Source organism: Triturus cristatus, chromosome 5_2 (genome assembly GCF_964204655.1).
Source record: "Triturus cristatus chromosome 5_2, aTriCri1.1, whole genome shotgun sequence".
Lineage (NCBI taxonomy): Eukaryota > Metazoa > Chordata > Amphibia > Caudata > Salamandridae > Triturus > Triturus cristatus.
Window position 1 is genome coordinate 353,605,054 of NC_140588.1, and position 27,152 is coordinate 353,632,205.

Sequence of the window (27,152 nt, forward strand, 5' to 3'; positions counted from 1 at the left end):
TGGGAGACAATGCTCTCCACATGGTTCTTTATTCAGTGGAGCTACCACCCGCTACAGCCACGGTCTTCAAGATTTGGAAATCGGCGCTCTGCCAGATGGGTTGGTGGGGTAGACTCACTAGGGAAACTCCACTATGGGGCAACGGACAATTACCATAACTAACACACCTGTCGGGCTTTCGGGGCTGGGAGGTCATTGGGATAGAAACGGCGGGGGCAGTTATGCGCGGGTGTACTCTCAAGTCCTTTCTTGACCTACAAGCAGACTACAACATGCCCAGCACGCAATTCTACCGTTATCTCCAATTCAGACATGCCTTTACCCCATATATAGTGGAGAAGTGTGGCTCAATGGTTAGAGCGGCAGACCCTGATGCAGAGGTCTGGTCCGGGACCAGGGTTCAATTCCCGCCTCGGCGGCTCTTGGATTCAATTCCCCGGACCTGATAATTCTCGCCTCGGTGCCTATTCTAATCATGGTTCCCACTGTGTAACTCTGGGCAATAGCTTGCTTAATCTCCACAACGGCCCCCATAGCGCTAGGATGCCTCGCTTCACCTTGGGGGTGCCCAGGAGTGAACATCTCACAGAAAAACCAGGAAGGGTTCCACAGCGATATGAATACAGTGCTACGAGACCCCTGGGTAGAAGTGCGCTATATAAGTACAAATACATTTACATATATCTAATTTGACCGAGATTCCTGAGTTCAACCCCATTGAGGCCAAGGTTTTCATGGGCGATTTGGGGGACCACAAAATAACTTAAATATATTGCACACTTACCAACAACACCCCTACTACCGTCCACAAAACTAGAGAGACATGGCAGCAGGACCTAGGTCCACCAGAGGAAGATGACAGGGTTGCGGTCCTAGAAACCCTGCGCAATTTCATGAGACACAGGCTGTGGCATGCTGGGCTCATCGAATCCCCACACTGTTTAAGCTGTCAATCCATGGAGGGTACCTGCCTACATACAGTCAAGTCTTGTCTAACAGAGATTCTGGAAGGGGGTGTTCACGTGCCTGTCTGAGGTTCTGAGGTGGGATATTACACACTCACCGCGATTAGCTATACTACATATCACGGATGATATCGGGGGAATAGATATAAGCATCACCTACTATTCCTGCGTCTTACACTAGCAAAACGTGATATCGCCCAGGTCTGGAAAGACAAGTCTCCACCGTCGCTTGGGGTATGGAAAAGAGGTCTAGACTTCTGTGTGGGCCTAGAACTCCCGGTTTTTGAAGCAAGGGGATGCCCCCTTGAAACACTACAAAATTTGGAGAAGAGGTGGGCTGACTATAGGGGATTGTATCATGAACCTTTTCTCGCCCCTTCTCACACCGACGAACAGTTGTTATGACATTAAATATTTGGCATTTGTGTAGTGCTCTTATTCAATGCGATTGTGGGTGGCAAACGCTCTCTCTTTATTCAAGATTGTTATATCTCTTAACCAATGGCAATGTGACGCAGTTGTTTTTCTCTTTCTTTTCCTTTTCTTTGTATATCATTTTCCTTTTATTTTATTTCCTGTGCAATGTCTCCTATTTTATTGCTAAAAAGGTTGACTCTCATATGTGTCACCCTACTTCTGTACCTTGGGTGCTCTGTACGATCCTTGTATTGCATTGGCTGCCAACAATAAAACTATGTTGTGAAAATAAATAAATCATGGACACCATTGTCCCTACTCAACTAAACAGAATCCCGTCCACACGTTCCAACCCCTGGTTCAACAGTGATCTTAATGAAGAACGGCAAATCCTTAGACTTGCTGAAAGAGCATGGAGACACACCCCATCCTTGGCTAACCTCAAACTCCTGCGTTGAAGATGCAGCACCTACAATAGGCTCATTAGGAATGCCAAAGCAACTTTCTTTCAAAATCAACTAGACACTGCTACTAATAGACCTAAGAAACAGTTCGAAATTATAAGAAACCAATCTACCTGCAAAAGCGGTCTTGCTTCCACAAATGACAAAGCACCCCCTAACTGTAAAACCTTTGCCTCCTTTCTTCTACAGAGAAAGCGTCATTAATTACTAACGACATCAAGACCGCTCTCAATCTTCTCCACCTCAACCCCTCCTTCACCCCTCCACAATGGAACATGCGGATTGTCCGTATAACCTCCTCATCTTTCCCAACAATGACGCCGCGTGATCCAGTTTCATAACCCTTGACGAGATTGGCACTCTTAATCTTCTGACCACCTTGATATATTCTAAACACTTCATTGATCCCCTCCCCTCCAAACTCCTAAATGAGTCTATTCACCTCCTACTCCCACTGTCGACTAAGATAATCAATGCCTCTCTCACTCAAGGCTCTCCACCCGACTGCCTCAAACTTGGTCAGGTTACCCTTATCCTAAAAAAAGACAACTCCGACCAGTCCGACCCTAACAACTTCCACCCCATCTCCAACATCCCTGCTCTGGCCTAACACCTAGAAAAACTTGTGCACTTACAGCTCCACAATCATAGTGAACAGTTCCAACACCTAGAGCATTGCCAATCTGGATTCCGATTGGGTTACAGCACGGAAACTGCCATGGCCACATTGTCGACGAAGCCCTTCTCTCCCTTGACCTTAATGAACTTGCCTCTTGATCCTACTGGATATATAAGCATCCTTTGACACCATCAATCACACTACCATGTTCGACCTTCTAGAACACAGGATGGGCCTCTCTGGCACGGTGCTAAAATGGTTCTCCTCCTTTCTACACAACAAGTCGCAGTGCTTCCTAATTAATCACACTCCATATGAGCAGGCTCCACTATTTCTGGGTGCACCTCAAGGCTCTATCCTCCCCCCGACATTGTTCATCCTCTACATGGAGCCCTAACTAATCTATACAAATGTTCCCGCATCTCCTACCATATATATGCTGATGACACCCAACTCAACATGAGAATAACCTCCCTCGACGACATCTGCACCCTCAATAACACCCTAACATTAACACAAAATTGGCTGACCCGCTATCACCTCAAACTCAATGCCCTTAAAACTAAATTCATACTGAGTGCACCACCCACTACTGTGGAATTTGGCAGAGATCACAGTTAGCATGACCTGAAGCCATTTTTTTTTGTGCTGCCATTTTAGTTAGCCATGTGCTCACCATGTGCTTTCTCCTTCTTCACTATTGCCTGGCCTTGTATTCTGCTTGTGTCATCTGTTACGGTTAACTCCTTCAGCACTGAGTAAGAGCCTTGCACATGCTCAGAAAGACCTGTAGCTGAATGCACCTGTCCTAGTGTGTAACTGTCAGGCTGTTTCAACTGATGTCAGCAACTTCATCACCCCTCCCACCTTGTTGAGTAAGTATTTTCTGTTAGTCCTTATTTGTGGATAGCTATTCTTGTGTATACTTGTACCGCCTCCTTTTGAGCTCTCATGCTTGCTCAGCTACAAAGTGGGTAGAAAAGGCCCATGGTTTCTGTACTCCTTGTACTACCTCATACATTGCCTGAGGGTTCTCTATAGAATTAGTTCCACTCATGAGGTTTTATTAAACTATTGTTTTGATATTACAGCTTCTGTGCCAAACTCCATTTGTTGGTCCAAGGACTAGTGCGCAAAGAAGGGCGCACCCCTGCACCGGTAGGCCTTGGTATGGCCCACCTCTACAAATTGGCGCCCGTCACGTAAGGCTTATCGGCGACTCGTATGCCCGAAGGAGTGGTCTCAACGGAGATTTAGAATCTCGCTAAGGATGTACATTGCGCGAGGAGACCCTTGCCTTAGCAGACCGAAGTGCTTTTCCGATTTTCCCGATTTGACCCTCCAGGTGGTGCCGGTCCCCGACTGAGATCCCTTCTGGCGTTCATCATGCAGAGACCATTTAGTCAATTCAGAGCTTGGCAGTTGGAGGCTGGAGACTTTTGTTTGGTAAGGTCGTTTGATGCGACACCTCATGTTTGTTTGGCCAAAATCTTGGATTTGTTTAGGTATATATAAATTGCAATTCATATAGGCAGGTAATGAGGAGATTTTTCTCTAATGTTTGAATTCTTGAACGGTACAAATTCTGTTAAGTACTACTTTGTTATAATATTATATATTTTTGGCATGCCTGTTTCAAGCACACTTCGTAGGATGTGTTGCTTTCTTGGAGGTACCAATGTGGATCTAGCACAGAATCAGCCGGCTCCCCCTGAGGGGACACCAAATAGGTATATGTACATTAAAAACGATATTTCTTCCATAATGTATAGCACACTGTGGAATAAATACACCAAAAAGGATCCTGATCTGCGATGGCCAATAAATGGGTCATTTGATCTTAGAAAGATTCAGTATGTGGAACAATGTGTGTTTAAGCACAAAAGTAGGCAAGATATGTTTGACTGTGTACAAATGTAGGAGAAAGAAGCGCGTGAAAGAGTGAGGAAAGAGCAAGCTTTAGCAGAAAAAGAACAGCGAAAAAATATCAATGCGAAAGCGCTGGAGATGAAAAATAAAGAAATGAAGGAAATAAAAGAGAGAGAGGATAGGGAGCGTCAGGTAAATGGCCAATACCCTGTCCGGCGCCCCCTTTATCCTCTGCTTAATAAACCTCAGGACGATTCAATTCTATTAGATCGTTCTCCGCCTCCATATACTTTTCCTTCTGCCCCCGAGGTTAATTCAGATGATGACAAATCTTTCTCAGGTCAGGGAAAACCAGTATCAGATGCTAAACACAGACTCGTTCCTTTTTGACCGTTGACCGTGCGGCCACTCTTAGATCATCTGCTCGAAAAGCAGCTCGTGGTGACACTTCCGCTCCAGATCTTATAGCAAATGTTCAGCAATGGCCGGAGTCAGAGCAGTTATATTTTACAGAGTCGTTTACCGGAGAAGCAATTGAAAGGTTCAGGAAATATTCCAAAGAATTAGAGCCTGTTGATTTACAAAGTGATCATAAACGATTGAGTGACGGTCTTTTTCTCCCTTCCCAGGTGACCGATTTAATTAGACGTGTGGTTAAACTACGAACTGATGTATTCCGTTTGCGAGAGTAGAAAAAGGCAGCTGCTACAGCTGAACAAACAGTTCAGACCCCCGTGCCACAGGATGGAGATACAAGGACAGATAAGGATATTGTAGTTCATGGGAAATCAATGCGTGAAGATACGCCTTTGTATGTCCCTCCTAGGGGTGCGGGAACAGATGAAGATAAAGATTCAACTGATGCGAAGGGATATTTTGTTTACAATTGGGTCTATACCCCTTGGAGTAGAGCGGATGTCATGGCTCTTAAAGCTGCTTTGCCTGACCCACGGAAAAATCCGGCTGCTTTTTATGAAGGAGTTGAAGGAGCTATTAGTTCTTGCACTATGACTTTGCCTGATATTGACAATGTTTTTTAGGCTTATTGTACCTCCTGATATGTGGAGATCTATTTGTAAAGTAGATGATCATGCAGCTTTTGGAGATATTTGGAAGGAAATAGAGAGGAAAGATGGAGAAAGGGAACCTGCACAGAAACCACAACAAGAAATATTAGACCTCCCAAAGGCTATAATAACTAAGTTGAAAACTCTCATACCTCCTAAAAAGATAGATTGGACTATGCTAGCATCTTGTAAGCAGAAACCAGATGAGTCAGTTTCTGATTTCTTTACACGTGTTGAGGAGACATTCCATGACTTTAGTGTCCAGTCATTGACAGATGACACGGGCAGGCATCTGTTCATCGACAAATTTGTCACAAACATGTTGCCAGGAATTGCTAGTGCCTAAAGGCCAGCGAGAGTTCATGGACTACGTCTTCGCCAGTCTCTATTTTGACTAAGGCTCAGTATTATGAACGTCAGGAATTGGAAGCTAAGGGCAACGAGGATAAAAAGGCTAAGGATGTAAAAACAAAGGTTATGTTAGCTTAGGTTTATGGTCCATCTTATAGAGGTAGTGGTAGAGGCGGACGTGCGATGTACCGCCCCAGTGCGCCCCCTTTTCCTCAAGCTACTTTGTCTTCTGATCAGTGTGCCTATTGCAAGGAGATTGGACATTGGCGTTTTGAGTTTCCACTTTTGAAGGTAAGCAGTATCAGCGTGGTAGAGGATAAATAAGAAGCCGCCCAGGGAACTCAGGAAATAGGGGCGGTATGGATAATCGCACTAGGTTTGAGGCAGTAGAGCATACTCAGAATTCTTCTAACACTTTTGATAGATGCAACCAACATCAAATGTCCAATTATTCGACCGCTGATTTGAAGGATTCTGCTTATGCATAGGAATGCTTAGGATGGGGTAAGGAATCAGTTGAAGTCCCAGTAGATCAGAAGGGTCCCTATGTTAAAGAACACGTTTTGGGTTCTACTGATCAGTTTTTGGTTGACACAGGAGCTACTCGTAGCGCCCTATCTAAACAATTGGTTCCTAGGGCTCCCCTGTCTGGCTTAACAATCACATCGATAGGATTCGATGGGACACCTTCCCTTAGCCCAATGTCACAACCACTTGCATTTCATGTTGATAAATTCTCTGCTGAATGCCCTTTTTTGCTTTCCCCTAACACGCCGTCATGAGCATCGGTGCCCCTGTGCTCATGACGGAACCATTCCGTCATGAGGCCAGGGGCACGAAATCCCTCTGCTGCAGATAGAAGAGGGATTTCTATTTAATCCCTGTAACCTTGGGAGCTGGGGAAGAGCTTCCCCAGCTCCCGAGGCCCACTCCCTGGTTTCTGTACCATTAAGATCAGCGCACACATCGCTCATTTCAGTTTCACTTTCTATGTGCTCAGGGGGCTATCTCAGCCCCCCGGGCACGTAGAAAGACGGGAGAGGTATCATTGGAAAGGGGAGAATCCAGTGGATCCCTGCTTGGGGATTGCCCCAGGAGGGTGATCCCCAAGCAGGGATCCACCCACTAGACACCAGGGAGGGGGCAGCGGCCCCTTGGGCAAGGGCCTTCGCTCCCCCATACCAAAATGGGCTAAATTCAGTCTTTCTGCCCCCCCCTGGGGGGCAGATGGGGCAGTAGCCTCCAATTTGCCCCCCCGGGGGACAGAAAGCCCACTGAACACCATGGATTTTTTTTGGTGTGTTTTTTTAGGGTGGGGGCTGCCCGAAATGGGCACGCCAATGCCCCCACCCCTCACCACCATTACAGCCTTTCTGCCCCTCCGGGGGGCAGATGAGGGCAGTAGCCCCCAATCTGCCCCCCCTGGTGGGTAGAAAGCCCACTTGACGCCAGGGATTTCTTTTGCGCACTTTTTTTTAGAGTGGGGCTGCCCGAAATGGGAACGCCAATACCCCCACCCCCGCCACCATTACAATCTTTCTGTTCCCCGGAGGGGGCAAAAAGCCCACAAGACGCCAGGGATATCTTGGGGAAAATTTTAATTAGGGTGGGGGCTGCCCAAAATGGGCATGCCAATGCCCTCACCCCTCCCCCACAAAAATTACAGCCTTTCTCCCTCCCTGGGGGGCAGATAGGGGCATTAGCCCCCAATCTGCCCCCGGGGGGCAAATAGCCCAGTAGACGCCTGGGATTTTTTGGGCAAATTTCAATTACGGTGGGGGCATTGACATGCCCGTTTTGGGCAGCCCCCACCCTAATTAAAATTTGCCCAAAAAACTCCCTGGTATCTTGTAGACGTTTAGCCCCCTCTGGGGGGCAGATGGGGGCATTAGCCCCCAATCTGCCCCGCCTGGGGGGGCAAAAAGCCCACTAGACGACAGGGATTTTTTTGGGCAAATTTTTATTAGCTTGGGGGCATTGGCATGCCTGTTTTTGGCAACCCCCACCCTAATTCAAATTTGCTAAAAAAAATCCCTTGCGTCTAGTAGGCTTTCTGCCCCCCCTGGGGGGCAGATGGGGGCTTTAGCCCCCAATCTGCATCCCCGGGGGGCAAAAAGCCCACTAGTCGCCAGGGATTTTTTTAGGGAAATTTGAATTAGGGTGGGGGCTGCCCAAAACAGGCAGTAGCCTCCAATCTGCCCCCGAGGGGACAGAAAGCCCAGTAGACGCCAGGGATTTTTTGGGCAACTTTTAACTAGGGTGGGGGCATTGGCATGCCCGTTTTTGGCAACCCCCACCCTAATTAAAATTTGCTCAAAAAAATCCCTGGCATCTAGTAGGCTTTCTTCCTCCCCTGGGTGGCAGATGGGGGCATTAGCCCCCAATCTGCACCCGCGGGGGGCAAAAAGCCCACTAGTCACCAGGGATTTTTTGGGGGCAAATTTGAATTAGGGTGGGGGCTACCCAAAACAGGCATGCCCATGCCCCCACCCCCTCCCATGCAAAAATTACAGCCTTCCTGCCCCCCTGGGGGCCAGATTGTGGCATTAGCCCCCAATCTGCCCCCCGGGGGGGGGGGCAAAAAGCCCAGTAGACACCAGGGATTTTTTTGGCAAATTGTAATTAGGGTGAGGGCATTGGCATGCCTGTTTTGGGAAGCCCCCACCCTAATTAAAATTTGCTCCAAAAACTCCCTGGTGTCTAGTAGACTTTCAGCCCCCCCCTGGGGGCAGATGGGGGCATTAGCCCCCAATCTGCCCCCTGGGTGATCTAAAGGCCCACTAGACACTAGGGATTTTTTAGGGCAAATTTTAATTAGGGTGGGGGCTGCCCAAAATGGGCATGCCAATGCCCCCACCCCCACCAATTATAGATTTTCAGACCCCCTGGGGGGAAGATGGGGGCAGTAGCCCACTAGACGTCAACGATTACGCTGGCAAAGTGCCTAGCTGTAGGTTTTGAACCCTAGCTCTGCCGGCACCTAGGGAAACCTACCAAACCCACACATTTCTGGAAACTAGACACCCAGGGGATTACAGGGAGGTATGGCTTGCGTGGATCCCCCAACGTTTCCTTACCCAGAATCCCCTGCAAACCTCAATTTTAGCTGAAAAAATCACTTTTTCACACATTTTTGTGTGGGAAAGTTGTGGCATCACCGGGCTGACACAAATTTCCTACCACCCAGCGTTCCCCTGGGTCTCCCGATAAAAATGGTGCCTCACTCATGTGGGAGGCCCAAGTACCAGCGACAGGCAGGGGCTCAAAACTTATTGAGGCGACATCAAAATTGCCTATCACCAAACAACCTGGTTTTGCAAGGGCGGTAGCCTGTGTTTTTGGCCCCGTGCTCGGCGGCCATCTAGGGAAACCTACCAAACCCATGCATTTCTGAAAACTAGACACCCGGGGGATTCCAGGGAGATATAGCTTGCGTGGATCCCCCAACGTTTCCTTACCCAGAATACACTGCAAACCTAAATTTTAGCTGAACAAATCACTTTTTTCACAAGTTTTTGTGTGGGAAAGTTCTGGCATCACCGGGCTGACACAAATTTCCTACCATCCAGCGTTCCCCCTGGTCTCCCGATAAAAATGGTGCCTCAATCGTGTGGGAGGCCCAAGTACCCGCAACAGGCAGGGGCCCACAATGTATTGAGGCGACATCAAAATTACCTATCACCAAACAACCAGGTTTTGTAAGGGCGGTTTTTTGGGTTATTGGCCCCATGCTTGGCGGCCATCTAGGGAAACCTACCAAACCCATGCATTTCTGAAAACTAGACACCTGGGGGATACCAGGGAGGTATGGCTTGCGTGGATCAGTATGGAGCCACAGGTAATCTTTCCAGGTAGACCTTCTGTGTTTTGTTTGAAAAAATGTCGAGTTCTGGAGGGAAAGACATAATTTTAATAAGCAATGATATGTAAAACCCGATTGGCAAAGTCTGAAGATAGAGCGTTTTTTTTAATTATATGTAGAAAATATATATATACCTCCAACAGCTAGGCAAAGGGAGGTCCAATAAGATGATTGCCATGCCAAATTTCAGTAAGTACATGGACAGGAAGCTGGAGATATAGTAGAGTAAAATTATATATCATGTAGACACAAATGTTCTATGTCTTAGAAGGTAATCTCTTTACAAATTTATTTACCCCTAGTAGGCAAGGAGCCTCCTTCCTTTGAAGCAAAACTGGATTGCAGAGTTTCTCCGTATTATTCTTAAATTCGAATATTGGTGCTATGTTATGAGATCTTCTTTTTACATTTTCTGTTTATTCCAGCTTGTACTGTCAGGGGAATAAAGAGATATAGTACCATGCTTGAAATGCAGCCTCGTTGTCATTCTCTAGATTGTAGATGAGCACGTCTTTGTGTTTATTGCGCAGAGAAAATGATTTATTTTATTGGCAGATTGGACCCTGACGCACACACCAGAAACCTGTTAATATCGGCACATTACTGATGTGCTTTAACCAAAGTGCAATTTAGTTGTACTTTAGCCGTTTAAGAGGGCATGCATGAAGTATGACTCCTCGTAATGGTATTGACATATTATTTCCTTCCAAAATTTCCATATGTATAAAGGGGAGGGTAGCGCTAAGTTATACGCGATAGTGTGGGGGGACTTGCATTGTGCCCGTTTGTTGATAGATAGTTGCATTCGCTAAATTCAAAAGGCTAAAGACTCACAAGCTAAAGTAAGTTAAAACATCTGACTCATTAGGTGCACATGAGACAGAAACTTCTATTTACAAAGCCCAGCGATAAAGGCTATCATCGTATGCAGAAGAGGAGAGAACAGACACCGAGGATAACAGTTAAGGAGCCCAATATAGGAGTGGAGCCGCATACCTGTCCTGGTCAAAATCCTGCCGCTAGCCGCTGTCAAGGGTTCCGGAGAGATCTGGATCGCTAGACGTGTGTTTTTTAAGTGTGTGGCGGTCTCGCGTGAATTTAGACTGACGAGACCGGAACTACACCATGAACAAAGATATGTTCTCATTTTTTCGAAAAATTCGCTTACAAAAATATATGTCTGATAAGATACCAATGGAAGAAGAAGTTAACTATTCAGGATGTAGACCACCGTCTAAGTTTACACCGACTTTAGAGATGGTAGGTCCAGAGGTTGCTATCTTCGAAAAGACAGTGATAAAAGAACTAGAAAAGATCATTAAATACATTTGCAAGCCCCCTCCCAATCTTACCAAATTGGAAACTAATGCTCTAAAAAACTTAGAAAGCAACAGCCACATCACTATCAAACCTAGTGACAAAGCGGGAGGCATAGTGGTCATGGACAGTGATGCATACTCACAGAAAATGGAAAGTATGCTACTTATACCAGAACAGTACCAACCAGCTCGAAGATCAGCCTTGACAGACTTAAAGACTAGAGTAGAAGCTAGTACATCCAAAGCCTTTATAGATGGTTACATTTGCCAAAAAGAACTGGAATTTTTTAATAAAAACAACATAGTAACCCCTGCCCTATATGGTGTTCCAAAAACACATAAAAATATACTGAATCCTCCCATGCGCCCTATAATATCATCCATTAACTCTTGCACGGAGCCACTTTCACAATATGTAGACTCATTCCTATGTCCTCTTACTAAATTATATCAATCATACATTAGGGACACAGGTCACATGATAACAATTGTGGAACATGCACCTTTTAATCAAGAAACTCAATTCCTGGTAACCTTAGATATAGAATCTCTTTATACAAACATATCCCAGGATCTAGCCTTGGAGGCGGTGGCAGCCCTTCTACATAGATCACCGGGTGAGAGACCAAATGCTTTCATTCTAGAATGCTTAGACATAGTATTACATCATAACTATTTTGAATTTAAGGAGAAGCTCTATAAACAGATACAAGGTACCAGTATGGGTGCTTCATGTGCACCGAGTGTAGCCAATACATACATGGGAGAATTTGAACTTAAACATATCTATAATGAAATGGCCCCTTTTTATGAAAATATAACAACATGGCATAGATTTATAGATGATATATTTTTTGTCTGGACAGGAGATGAAGATAACCTTAACCAGTTCATTGAATGGCTAAACCACAGCAAATGTAATCTCAAATTTACTGCCAAATACTCGCAAGACAAAGTAGAATTTTTGGACATCTGGATTAAAAGTGGAAACAACAGCATTGAGGTCAGTTTGTACAGAAAACCAACTGCCAAAAACACAGTCCTACAACATGCTAGTTACCATCCCCCATGTCAAAAAGACTCAATTCCCTTTGGGGAATTTCTCAGAATTAGGCGGAACTGTACCAATATGCAGGACTATATGAGACATGCTGAAGAACTAAAAAATAGACTACTACTTAGAGGTTATCCTAAACGCCTCATTAAACAATCTATGAAATGTGCAAAATACTACGACCGAGACAGCTTGATCACTGGGAAAGAGAAAAAACCTTTGGAAAGATTAGTATGTGTGGTCAATCACACATGCTATAACTACAAGATACAGCAGATACTAAATAAAAATTGGAAAATCCTTAATACTGATGAAAGCAGCAAGGCACTTAAGAAACCTATAGTGGCCTTTAGAAGAAACCCTAACTTACGAGACAAACTAGTTCATAGCAGAGTGAAACAAATCACCACCTCTTCGGAACAAAGCACCATTGATGGATTACCAGAGATTCTGGGAAATCATAGATGTGGGACCTGTCATGCATGTCCTACAGCCATCACTACAGAAGAATGGTCATATGGCACCAAAAAGGCAGGCTTAAAACCCATACCAATTGCAGAAGCCAAAACGTAATTTACCTTATCCTCTGCCCATGTGGTCTAGGATACATAGGGGAAACTGGCAGAGAATTTCGCACTAGACTATCAGAGCATAAATCTGCTATCAGAACGCACAAAACACAATTCCCCATGGTAACACACTTTAAAGATCAAAACCATGGAGAACAAGATCTCAAATGGCTTATTTTAGAAAAAATAATCCACAAACCAGGCCAAGAAATGAGTAAAGTGCGTAAAAACAGAGAGACCTTTTGGATTTTCCACTGTGATACAGTGCGCAGGGGTCTCAATGAAGAGATCACCTGGCTCATCACATAAATGTTAAATATCAACTACAGACCACACTGGGATTCTCAGATCTTTACAGATCTTTATTTGCTAGAACTGATGTCTGAGAACTAAAACCCTCTCTCAAACACATAAATTCTTTGTTTGAAATAGACCTTCAATCCCATCTCTACATAACTGATGAATCCACATAAATACATAATACTGCTTTACGGAACACCCACATTATAAAATAGGTAGGACGTTGTACATCAGCCCGCCAATAACTTATCAGTATGGCACCTTTATCACCCCCAGCTAATACTCATATTAGCATCTGTAATAGTTTCTTGTAAGCAATGGTATCCTTACGAAATTGCTAAGTCCCCAAATCCTTCCACGATTGCCATTGATAAGAATAATGTTGCCAAATAAGTATGGTACCTTTATCACCCCCAGCTAATACTCATATTAGCATCTGTAATAGTTTCTTGTAAGCAATGGTATCCTTACGAAATTGTTAAGTCCCCAAATCCTTCCACGATTGCCATTGATAAGAATTATGTTGCCAAATAAGATAAGAAACAATCTAATGCCATAAAAACAGGCATGACACTGCAATTAGGCATTTCCTCATACATTTAGCATGAGATTGGCAGAATTCCAACCTGGCGCCTACACGCATATCCCTGAGTTCTCTCTGATAGTAATTAGGGTACTTCGACATATGTGCACCAACTTTTTTCTCTTTTAATATCCTTGGATTCTGTAAATATTCCCATATCGCTGTGATAAAATCACCATCACTAAACAGACAGGAAACAACTTAATACTAAGAGATAGACAAGATACTGTCAGTAGGATTCCGTGCATTTACTCAGCATGTGACTTTTATAATTCCAACATGGCGCCCACAGCTCGCATCCTTGATAACCTCTCTACGAACGATTGGGCGCCCTCTAAACATGTATATTACGGCACTATGTGCCCATCTTACGAAGAACACCTAGATACCTCTCTCTCCCGCTCCCTTCATTCAACTAATCAAGTGTCACATTAACACCATTCAAATAGAGTGTAATGGTTCGATCGATTTAGGCTAATATGCGTCGTGAACCCTGAACTGGCTACTTTTACGCTATTAAGTCTCGTTGTCAGAGGACCTTCCCAACACCGTTCAAAGATGGCGTCCGTATTGATCTAGCAGACACATACATAGCGTAGTTCCGGTCTCGTCAGTCTAAATTCACGCGAGACCACCACACACTTAAAAAACACACGTCTAGTGATCCAGATCTCTCCGGAACCCTTGACAGCGGCTAGCGGCAGGATTTTGACCAGGACAGGTATGCAGACCCACTCCTATATTGGGCTCCTTAACTGTTATCCTCGGTGTCTGTTCTCTCCTCTTCTGCATACGATGATAGCCTTTATCGCTGGGTTTTGTAAATAGAAGTTTCTGTCTCATGTGCACTTAATGAGTCAGATGTTTTAACTTACTTTAGCTTGTGAGTCTTTAGCCTTTTGAATTTAGCGAATGCAACTATCTATCAACAAACGGGCACAATGCAAGTCCCCCCACACTATCGCGTATAACTTAGCGCTACCCTCCCCTTTATACATATGGAAATTTTGGAAGGAAATAATATCTCAATACCATTACGAGGAGTCATACTTCATGCATGCCCTCTTAAACGGCTAAAGTACAACTAAATTGCACTTTGGTTAAAGCACATCAGAAATGTGCCGATATTAACAGGTTTCTGGTGTGTGCGTCAGGGTCCAATCTGCCAATAAAATAAATCATTTTCTCTGCGCAATAAACACAAAGACGTGCTCATCTACAATCTAGAGAATGACAACGAGGCTGCATTTCAAGCATGGTACTATATCTCTTTATTCCCCTGACAGTACAAGCTGGAATAAACAGAAAATGTAAAAAGAAGATCTCATAACATAGCACCAATATTCGAATTTAAGAATAATACGGAGAAACTCTGCAATCCAGTTTTGCTTCAAAGGAAGGAGGCTCCTTGCCTACTAGGGGTAAATACATTTGTAAAGAGATTACCTTCTAAGACATAGAACATTTGTGTCTACATGATATATAATTTTACTTCACTTTACTATATCTCCAGATTCCTGTCCATGTACTTACTGAAATTTGGCATGGCAATCATCTAATTGGACCTCCCTTTGCCTAGCTGTTGGAGGTATATATATATTTTCTACATATAATAAAAAAAAACGCTCTATCTTCAGACTTTGCCAATCGGGTTTTAAATATCATTGCTTATTAAAATTATGTCTTTCCCTCCAGAACTCGACATTTTTTCAAACAAAACACAAAAGGTCTACCTGGAAAGATTACCTGTGGCTCCATACTGATCTCCAGGTCAGCAATAATGAGCTTCAACCCACTTTGTGCAGGCTTTACTCCTAAATCTAAATAAACATTCTGGGTTAAGGTTGGAACTTCTATCATTAGTTCATCTCCTTCTCGGCCTTCCTATTTCGAACCATAGTGGGAACCCCTTGGCCATTTCACCCTTTGCACATATTTCTCACTTTGGATAATCAACACACTTCAGCAATGGGAGGCACTCACTGTTTGACTGAGCACCGGGAGTAGAAAAGAGATAAATTAATCGATGGTATATACAAACATGAGTAAGTATTTCCTTTTGCAAATTAAATACGTGACCATACCTCCTGCTAATGTTACTATCCCCTCCTTTTTCTTACAGACATCCTGAAAAAATTGTATATATCTTATTTTTAAAACATTTGTTGGCCCTGAAGAAGGTGGTCTCCCACTGAAATGCGCGTTGACCGCGAATCTGTTTCAAGAAAAGTGGTATCGGAGACTGATATCTCCTGTAATGGTGACCTTGAGAAATGAATGACCTAGTTCACCGGACGACATCTTTGAGACCATATTAAGGGTCCTCCCCTCTCTTTCTCCCTTTTTGCCTTTCCTCCTTTTAGATAGCATGTTATATCATGTATGAATGGAAGCGTGTGAGTATGAAAGTATTTTTGAATGATGGTTTTTTACATGTTTAGGATGTCTTTTGGAAATTCAGTGTATTAAGCATTTACAAAAAATACAGTGTGAAAATTAATTACATAAAGATTAATAAATTGTTGTCTAAAATCAAAAAGACTAATAAATTGTTGTTCAAAATTACATGAGGATTTTGTATGATATGTAGCAGGATTATTTGGCAATGTAGAACCTTTACAGGTCACTTTCAAAATTAAATAGGTCAGTATAGAGGTCCCCTCACTTTATACTTTATTTTGACTCCCTCCTCTAGGGCCTAAAAAAGTGATTTTTTCAACTAAAATTGAGGTTTGCAGGGGATTCTGGGTAAGGAAACGTTGGGGAATCCACGCAAGCCATACCTCCCTGTAATTTGCCGGGTGTCCAGTTTTCATAAAGGTGTGGGTTTGGTAGGTTTCCCTAGATGACCGCCAAGCACGGGGCCAAAACCCAGGTGACCCCCTTGCAAAACCAGGTTGTTTGGTGATTGGCAATTTTGATGTCGCCTGAATATGTTTTGGGCCCTTTCCTGTCGCGGGTACTTGGGCCTCCCACACAAGTGAGGCACCGTTTTTATCAGGAGACCTGGGGGAACGCTGGGTGGTAAGAAATTTGTATCAGCCCGGTGATGCCACAACTTTCCAACACAAAAATGTCTGAAAAAAGTGGATTTTTCAGCTAAAATTTAGGTTTGTAGGGGATTCTGGGTAAGGAAAAGTTGGGGAATCCACGCAAGCCATACCTCCCTGGAATTCCCTGGGTGTCTAGTTTTCAGAAATGTGTGGGTTTGTTAGGTTTCCCTAGGTACCGACAGAGCTAGGGTTAAAAAACTATAGCTAGGCACTTTGCCAAAAAAGGGTCATTTTTCACTGCGAAATTGAGGTGTGCCCACATTGCGTTTTGCGCCGTTTCCTGACACGGGCACTAGGCCGAACCACACAAGTGAGGTACCATTTTTCTCGGAAGACTTTGGGGAACGCGGGGCAGGTGGAAATTTGTGGATCCACGCGGATTACAGAACTTTCCACCACAGAAATGTGGGCAAAATGTGGTTTTTTTGACAATTCTTTAGGTTTGCAAGGGATTCTGGGTAACAGAACCTGGTGGGAGGCAGTCACGTCACCCCATCCTGGATTCCCCTGGATGTCTACTTATCAAAAATGTATCAGCCCGGTGATGCCACAACTTTCCAACACAAAAATGTCTGAAAAAAGTGGATTTTTCAGCTAAAATTTAGGTTTGTAGGGGATTCTGGGTAAGGAAAAGTTGGGGAATCCACGCAAGCCATACCTCCCTGGAATTCCCTGGGTGTCTAGTTTTCAGAAATGTGTGGGTTTGTTAGGTTTCCCTAGGTACCGACAGAGCTAGGGTTAAAAAACTATAGCTAGGCACTTTGCCAAAAAAGGGTCATTTTTCACTGTGAAATTGAGGTGTGTCCACGTTGCCTTTTGCGCCGTTTCCTGTCGCAGGCACTAGGCTGACCCACACAAGTGAGGTACCATTTTTCTGGAAAGACTTTGGGGAACGCGTGGTGTGTGGAAATATGTGGATCCACACGGATTCCAGAACTTTCCACCACAGAAATGTGGGGAAAATGTGTTTTTTTGGACAAGTTTTTAGGTTTGCAAGGGATTCTGGGTAGCAGAACCTAGTGGGAGGCAGTCAAGTCACTGACTTTGGGGAAGGCGTGGTGTGTGGAAATATGTGGATCCACACGGATTCCAGAACTTTCCACCACAGAAATGTGGGGAAATGTGTTTTTTTGGACAGTTTTTTAGGTCTGCAAAGGATGCTGGGTAACAGAACCTGGTGGGGAGGCAGTCAAGTCACCCCATCCGGGATTCCCCTGGGTGTCTACTTTTCAAAAATGTATAGGTTTGCTAGGTTTCCCTAGGTGCCGGAAGAGCTATGGTTAAAAAACTACAGCTAGGCACTTTGCCAATAAAGGGTCATTTTTCACTGCGAAATTGAGGTGTGTCCATGTTGACTTTTGCGCCGTTTCCTGTCGCGGGCACTCGGCCGACCCACACAAGTGAGGTACCATTTTTCTCGTAAGACTTTGGGGAACGCGGGTGGGTGGAAATGTGTGGATCCACGCTGATTCCAGAACTTTCCACCACAGAAATGTGGGGAAAATTTTATTTTTTGACAGTTGTTTAGGTTTGCAAGGGATTCTGGGTAACAGAACCTGGTGGGAGGCAGTCAAGTCACCCCATCCTGGATTCCCCTGGGTGTCTAGTTTTCAAAAATGTATATGTTTGCTTGGTTTCCCTAGGTGTCGGCAGAGCTAGGGTTAAAAAACTACAGCTAGGCACTTTGCAAAAAAAGGGTAATTTTTCATTGTGAAAATGGGGTGTGCGCACGTTGGGTTTTGAGCCATTTCCTGTTGTGGACACTATACCTACCCACACAAGTGAGGTACCATTTCTATCGGGAGACTTAGGGTAATTAAGATTTGTAAAGCAACTGTTATTACCTATTGACTTTTTTTTTTGGGAAAACATTTTTATTATTTTCATTGTTACAATCAGAATTTAGCATAATTTGTTTCGTAGACATACAGCAGAAGTGCATTTCAGCATTTAGTATTCTTACATCCTTTCGCGTAGCCCTGGCTAGACACACTGCGGCACACATTAGCATTGCAAACTGTACTCCTATACAACCCCGTCCGACTCAGCCCCGACACCTCCCCCGATTGCATCCCAGGGGTTTCACAGATGTATCCCCTAAATGCGTTCCATGCTCCCCACACTTTTTTCCATTTACGCGGACATCCTCGGTTAGTGTATACCGTTTTTTCATTTAGCATGGCTGTATCCATGTCTTTACACCAAGCTTTGATCGTCGGTAGTTCATCTGAACCCCATTTCTGCACGATGTTCCGTTTAGCTACCATTATTCCTAGTGTAACCCATTCCTGTGCCTGACGCGTGAGATCATTCGGTCCCGAAATATTTAATAGGCAACTCTTGGGCTCCGGCATAAGTGATTCCCCTCCACTTGAGATACTGTCCTCATAACTCTAATCCAGTAGTCCGCTATTCTGGGACACCTCCATAATGTGTGAAAAAAGGTCCCTTCGCCCCCACACTGTCTTAAACAGTACGGATGGGAAGCTTTCCCTATTCTATAGAGGGTGACTCTAGTATAGTAAGTGCGGTGCAATATTTTAAGCTGTACCAGCCTAAGCCTCGAGGATATGCCCACCTCCCGCGGGGATGCCGTTGCGTCCTGCCAGTCACTATCGTCTAGTTCCCCAACGTCTCGTGACCATTTTTCTCTGAGTGCTGTGGTGGGATCTGGTAAGTTGTTGACTAGCTCACGGTAGGTAAAAGAGGTGGCTCGCCTTTGCATATGGTCTGTAAGTAATCTATCTTCTAAAGGGGTGGCCTCTGGGACTCCTGTACCCACCGGTAGGGCGGCCTGAAGTGCATGTTTAACCTGTAGATAGCGGAATATTTCCGAGGGTGCCAGGTCATATTGTTCCTTAAGATGTTCAAATGTGAGTATCCCCCCTTTGCTCCACATGTCGCCCACTGTGGAGATGCCAATCGCGTCCCATTGCGCAAACCCCTTACTGTTCTTGAGTCGTCCCAACCGTTTGGTATCCCATAGTGGAGTAAGTTGGGTTATGACTCCCCGCCAGCCTAATTTAGCGTGTGCCTTATGCCATAGAGTGATTGTGTGTTTTGTAGGTCCGAGCAAATGAGGGGGTCGCATCTCGTTGTACAGTGCTGACATCATACCCTCTGCCCCTAATTCATGTCTATCGGCTATAAAGGTGGGATCCGTTTGCGGGGCATGTATCCACTGATTGATAATCTTTAATTGCGCTGCCCAGTAGAACAACTGTATATTTGAGAGCGCTATTCCCCCGTCATACCACCCTCTTACCAATTTACTCTGCGCAATTCGTGCTGGTTTGTTTCCCCATAGCAAGCTGGAGACCTGTGCCTCTATCGCTTTGAAGTAGCTTGGGGGTACCAGGAATGGTGCATTCTCCAGTGCGTACAGGAATCGAGGAAGCGCCATCATTTTAAAAAGCGCCGCCTTTCCCAGGAGTGTCAACGGCAGTGTTTCCCAGTGGCTCACGTCTCGTTTAAGACGCTCTAGGGGAGGCCTGAGATTCATGTTATAGAATTCGTCCGAGTGCGCAGTAATATAGATTCTCAAATATTTAAATGTGCCATCTGCAACTTTTAGTAGGCAGTCTCCGGGGAGTTGAGGTGGCGGTCCGCACAATACATATAGGACAGATTTGGACCAATTTATGGTGTATCCAGATGCACGACCAAAAAGCTCACATATATTGAGAAGCGCCTCAATAGAGAGGCTGGGAGAGGCCATATACAATAGCACATCATCCGCGTATAGGGAGACGCGGTCCTCCCACTCCGCTGTCCACCGAAGTCCCCGAATCATCGGCTCCCATCTGATCCATGCCGCCAGCGGCTCCAGTACTAGAGCAAACAGCAGTGGCAACAACGGGCAGCCTTGACGCGTGCCACGTGAGAGTGGGAAATCCCTGGAAATATGGCCATTAGCTGTCACATGTGCCACCGGGTTAGTGTAGAGCAAGCGAATCCATGAACAACATTTGGGGCCAAAGCCCAAATGATTAAGCACTGCAAAAAGGAAGGGCCATTCCACCATATCGAACGCCATTCGGGCGTCTAGGGATAGGATAACTGCAGGCTCTTGTAAATATGGTATGCGGGCCATCACTCCATGCAGGCGACGTAGGTTTAATGCAGTGCTTCTGCCCGGCATGAAGCCAGACTGGTCTGGGTGAATCAGCCTCTCCAGGTGCGGCGAAAGCCGTATCGCGAGGAGTTTTGCTAGGATTTTTGCCACTGCATTGATTGAGGATATGTGAAGATACGAGGTACGGGTCGTGGGTGCATTGGGCATCTGCTTCCTGTAGCGCAAGCTCCAGTGTTTTTAATTCCTGTTGTTTACTACGCCTGTATCGTGTGTTTGGGACTGGTGTAGTCTACTTGCGTCTTGTGTAACTGTACAAATCTTAACTTAAACCCCCTTAACTGAGCCCTACCCCCACCCACCTCCCTGCTTCCCTGCTTCCCCGCCTAGCGGACTTTGAACTACCCACCACCCCAACACAGCAGAGTGCTTTGTTCCCCAAACCATGTACCTGCGTGAAGGGGGAGAGCTACGACCGAGAATGTCGGGTCTCTCCCTAAAGGTAGTCATTGTAGCACGTCTTCCACTACTTCATCCAATAATTTCGTGTCCCAGCATCCGCATGGATCACATGATCAGAGTCTGTGCCGCAGTTAGTCAGGTCCAATTTCTCTCCATTTTCAAAGCATCCCAGGCAAGCCGTCCAAGCCATGCTCCCCCAGAGAATCACCCAGTCAAAGTCTATCATCTTGGCAGATTTAGTCCCGGTCTAAGTCTCTCGACATGTTTGAGGGCACTCTTTCCACTGGGGCTGCTGCAGTTCGCATCCCTCCAGCCTCTGATCCTCCAGCGTCTCTTTTATCTCTGCGTCCCTGCCGGTTGGTTCCTGCGGTCCTCCTCCACCCCTCAAGCCACTCCTGGGCCTCCTGTGGGGATGTAAAGAACCACATCTTTGCCTCAGCCTCCACTCGCAACTCCGCCGGAAAGAGCATGGCGAATATGAGGTCACGGCTTCGTAGTTCCTTTTTTACTTCTGTGAAGTCTCTTCGTTGCTTCGTGACCAAAGCGGTGTAGTCAGGATACATCGTCACGGCACTATTATCCACCCAGAGAGGGGGGGCTATGCGAGCCGCCTGCAGGATCGCGTCTCGGTCACGGAAAGTAAACAAGCGGGCTAGTATAGGCCTGGGTGGTGCGCCTGGTCGCGGTTTCCCACACGGCACCCGGTGTGCACGCTCCACTGAAAAGAAACTGGACAATCGGGGATGCAGCTTGGTCTTAATCAAGTCTTCTACGAATAGGTCTGGACCTGGTCCTCTTACGCTTTCTGGAACTCCCACTAGGCGAACGTTGTTGCGCCTAGAGCGCCCTTCTTGGTCATCCAGTTTGGCCTCCATTTGCTTTTGCGCCTGTTTCAGTTTGCGAACTTGGCTTTGAAGCGTCGCTGTATCCGACGAAAGCGTCGCCGTCCACCTCCGACAGTCGGGCACTCATTTTGGATATGTCCGCCCTCAGCAGAGAGATGTCCGTAGATATAGTGCCTATCAAGGCTTGCATTTGGGTGAGTGTCAGCATTATGTCCTGTAAAGTTATTTCCTTGGAGGCCGGAGATTGGGCAACATCTTCGTTACTCTTTTGTGCCCCTGCGCCAGAGGCTTGCTCACCTCGGTAGGCGTAATTGTCCAGTTTACTCTGCTGCGGCACGCGCTGGCCCTTACCTCCCATATTAAGTGGACTTGGTATAACGTAGCGAGTTGCCTCCAGGTTAGTGGTAATCGCCGCTGCCTTTCGGCTTTCCCTACTACCTGGAGTTGTAGGATGATAGGGCCCACAGTGGAGTCAACCGCTCTGTCTCATCTATCAATAATCCCTGGAAGTGGAGCCCCAACCGGCAGAGATCCAAAAAACGTAATCTCTCAGAGGTTGCTATACTGTGTCCAGGTTCTGGGAGATCTCAACTCCTCCCCCCCGGGCGGGCCACAGTCCCGCCGACTTAATGCAGGCTTTATAGATCCAGCCTCAAGTATAATGGTCCTTCAGGTACTTTCACAGTGTTCTTGTACCCTGCTGTGGATGTGGAGCGATAAAAGAAGCTCATCAGGACCCTTCCCGGGTCTGCATTCGACCCTCACCGTTGTGTCCATGCACTCCCAGCGCCGGCGTCACTCTCCTGACAGCTACGAGCCTCCGTTTATCTCCGATGGCGGCCAGTCCCCGCGGGATGGCACTGCTGGTGTGGGTCTTTAGTCTTCACACCGATACTCCTCCTTCCTCCGATCGGGGCCCGACCCCCACCAGCCTCTGCAGAGTGTACGCCTCTGTCTCGCAGCCGCCGATCCCAGCCTTCATCTGTTGGCGCAATGCCTCCCGCTCAGCCGGTCGTCCGGGCCGCAGACGCGGTGCCCGGCAACCGCCGGACGTCACCACTCTAGGTCCCGACGCAGATGCGATTATTAGGCTGCGGACCTTCCCCTCTGCGTTTCTGTCCAGCGGCGTGTCGGGTCTCCAGGAGACCAGCAGCAAATCATACCGCGGCTCTCCGATTTATAGTAATGGGGTCAAACCATGACGTGGTGGCGGATAAGTGGCAGGATAGTGAAGGAGAGACTCCACCGGCCTCGGAGCTCCCTCAGGCTGCTGCCATCTACGCTGGCAGCTAGCCACGCCCCCACCTATTGACTTTTGATGCATTTCTACCTTCCAAATGAAAAACTTTTTGTGTAAAAAAAGAAGTCATTTTGAAAAATGACCGATAATTCTCAAGCTAGTATGAGTATTCACAATTTCGAAAATGTGCAAATATCTACTGTTTCTAAACTCTATAATTTGTTCCCATTTCAGAAATACATAGGTGTCTTTCATACCGATTTTTCCATGTATACATTTTCCCACAATAAATGCTATATGCCTGGTACATAATAAAAAGCCATTGCAAATTGCTGCTCAGTTTTTGACTCTCGGTTCGTCGGGTTCTTGGTGAACCTACAAGTCCTATATATCCTCACAACCAGAAAGGTCCAGCGGATGTAACGGTATATTGCTTTCAAAGAGCTGTCATAATTAGAAGAAGTTACAGGTGAAAACTTTGACGCAAAAGGCTGTTTTTTTCAACTAATTTTCAATTCTTTCTATATTTAACTGTTAGTTTCTATAAAGAAACCTTGAAAGATCTACACAAATGACCCCTTGCTGAATTCAGAATTGTGTCTACTTTTCTAAAATGTATAGGTTTCCAGGATCCATTATTGCTTTCATACCCATTTCTACCATTAACTGGAAGGAGGTTGAAAGCATAAAACATATCAGAAATAGGCAATGTCCCAGAAAAATGCCAAAACTGTGTAAAAAATGTTGATTTTCTGACAAAAGTCTGTCATTCCCTAAAAGCTGGGAAAATGGTGATTTCAGTCCCACAAACCCTTTTTTGATACCGTTTGCAGGGTAAAACCCAGATGCTTTCATTTGCAGCCCTTTTTTCCCATTTTTCCCAAAATAACCAAAATGTAGCTTTATTTTGGCTAATTTCTGGGAGCCCTCCAGGGGAATCAACAAACGGAGGGTACCTTTAGAATTCCCATGATGTTGGAAGAAAAGGACGCAAATTTGGCGTGGATACCTTATGTGGTCAAAAAGTTACAGGGGCCTAAGCGCGCACTACCCCAAATAGCCAAAAAAAGGCTTAGCACGGGGGGTGGCAGGCCTAGCAGCGAAGGGGTTAAAGAAGATATTGCATTGGTGTCACTACCTAGTACTTTGTAGGCTACATCAGATACTGATGTGGGTTAAATGGTTATCCCACCAGTCCATATTCAAGTGAAGGAGGGCGCTTCATTGCCTCGACTGCCTCAATATAAAATTTCTCGAGAAGGCGAAGAGGCACTAATATGTATTGTTCAAGATCTGATTGGAGTAGGGGTTGTGGTCAAAAAGTTACAGGGGCCTAAGCGCGCACTACCCCAAATAGCCAAAAAAGGCTTAGCACGGGGGGGAGGCCTAGCAGCGAAGGGGTTAAAGAAGATATTGCATTGGCGTCACTACCTAGTACTTTGTGGGCTATATCAGATACTGATGTGGGTTAGATGGTTATCCCACCAGTCCATATTCAAGTGAAGGAGGGCGCTTCATTGCCTCGACTGCCTCAATATAAAGTTTCTCGAGAAGGAGAAGAGGCACTAATACGTATTGTTCAAGATCTGATTGGAGTAGGGGTTGTGGAAGATGTCCCTTACAATATTTGCAATAGCCCTATCCTTCCCATCTTGAAAAAAGACACTGAATACTAAAATATGCAGGTTTATCATTGACTTACGCGAAGTTAATAAGATCGTAGTGCCCTAATACTCGGTAGTCTCTGACATCACGACACTCCTTACCATGGTTCCTCAGACTGCAACTACATTTTCTGTGATTGATTTGAAGAACTCTTCCTTTTCCATACCTATTCATCCTGACAGCCGATATTTGTTCGGCTTCACTTTAAATAATCGATCCTTCAGATTTTGTAGAGCTCCACAAGGGTATACTGAGAGTCCTAGCATTTATAGCCAGGCATTGAAAAGACAGCTTGACTCTTTCCCTGTGCCAAAAGGGGTAGCTCTCATACAATATGTTGATGACATCTTGTTGGCTGCAGACACCACTGACCAATGTGAAGAAGGAACATTGACATTGCTCTCCTGTCTTGCCTCTCACCATCATAAGGTTTCTAGGAAGAAATTGCAATATTGTAGACAGCAGTTTACCTATTTAGGTCACCTCCTGTCTAAGGAGGGACGTTCACTCACACCAGATCACATCCAAGCTATTTTAGACACGCCTGTGTCCCGTACTCAGAAGGATGTTCATGCATTTATCAGCCTTACTTCTTTTTGTAGGTAATGGATCCCTAGCTTTTCACATATTGTTAAACCCTTGTTGGCCCTTTTGACTAAAGACACTCCATTGTTCCGTCCATGGACTACTTGTCAGAATTCTTTCCAACAGTTGCGTCAAGCTCTATGTTCTACACCAGTATTAGGCACTCCAGACTACACCAAGGCCTTAACACTCTATGTACATGAGAGGGATGGTTGCGCACTCTCAGTTTTAGTACAGACACATTGTGATAAGCAGCGTCCTTGTGCATATTCTTCAGCTGTCCTCGATCCAGTCGCACGTGCGTTGCCTGGGTGTTTTCGCTCTGTGGCAGCGGCCGCTGTGTCCATACGTCAGAGTGAGGGGATAGTCTTGTCACATAGATTGCTTGTGTCAGTGCCCCATGCAGTTGATGCCCTTTTGAATCAGACCAAAACGCAGCATTTAACTAGTGCTCACTTGACAGGTTATGAATTGACACTCTTGGCCCCTCATATCACCTTGAAAAGATGTTCGACTCTTAATCCGGCTACTCTATTGCCATCCCCAGCTACTCAGTCTCAGTCGCAAGAGCCTCATGACTTGTATATTCCTTACTGAGGAACAGACAAAGGGTCGTGTTGACCTGCAAGATACGCCTCTTTCAAATGTTGATGGGGAATTATGGGTTGATGGGTCCTGTTTGAAATTACCTGATGGCACGACATCAGCTGCATATGCAATCACAACGCTTCAGACGGTAGTTGAGACAGCTCGCATTCCACAGAAGTCAGCTCAGGCAGCTGAGCTGAGCTGATAGCATTGACGAGGGCGTGTGAACTTAGTACTCACTTGTCTGTTAACACGTATACTGATAGCCGCTATGCCTTTGGAGTGGCTCATGATTTTGGGCTGCTCTTGAAGGAAAGAGGCTTCCTTACATCACATGGGACACAAATAGTGCATGGAGAATTAGTACGTAATCTCCTTACTGCCTTGACATACCCGAAGAAAATAGCGATTGTTAAGTGTAGTGCACACAAGAAAGTGACTGATAAAATAGGACAGGGCAATGCCCTTGCAGATCACACAGCCCGTGAGACTGCAATGCAGCGAAGCACAATATCTATGTATGTGGTTAAGTCTCAGGCTGAATGTTGGCATGATGCCAGGCAAGAAGTGCTGGATATGCAGCGATCTGCCTCTGCTAATGAACTAGAGCAATGGTCTACGGAGGGAACATTGATGATGAGGGCTGTTGGAGAAATAAAGACATGACTAAATGGAGATTGCCCACAGCCTATTTACATCCTATGATTCACATGGCACATGGGCCGGCACATGTTGGAGCTTCCTCAATAGCGAAGTTGCTTACGCAAGTTTGGGATCATCCAGAAATTGCCGGCACAGCTAAAAAGATAGTACAGTCTTGCTTGATTTGTCTCCAGTATAATCCTGGAAAGGGAACACAAACTCCAACAGGAGGGCTTGCGACACCAACTGCACCTTTTGAGGTTCTGCAAATGGATTACTTCCAGCTTGAACACTGTAATAACTTAAAGTATGTCCTAGTAGTGGTATGTGCCTTCAGTAAGTGGATAGAAGCGTACCCTATCAAAGATAATACAGCTCTTACTACAGCAAAGGTGTTTTTTTCCCCAGATTTGGTGTCTGCCGACTTTTGTGGACAACTGACCCCATTTCATTGGGCAAGTTGTTGAGTATGTCTTGAAAGGATTGGGAATTAAGCAGAAATGTCATGCTGCTTTCCACCTACAATCAGCAGGGCTAATGGAACGATACAATTTTACTCTC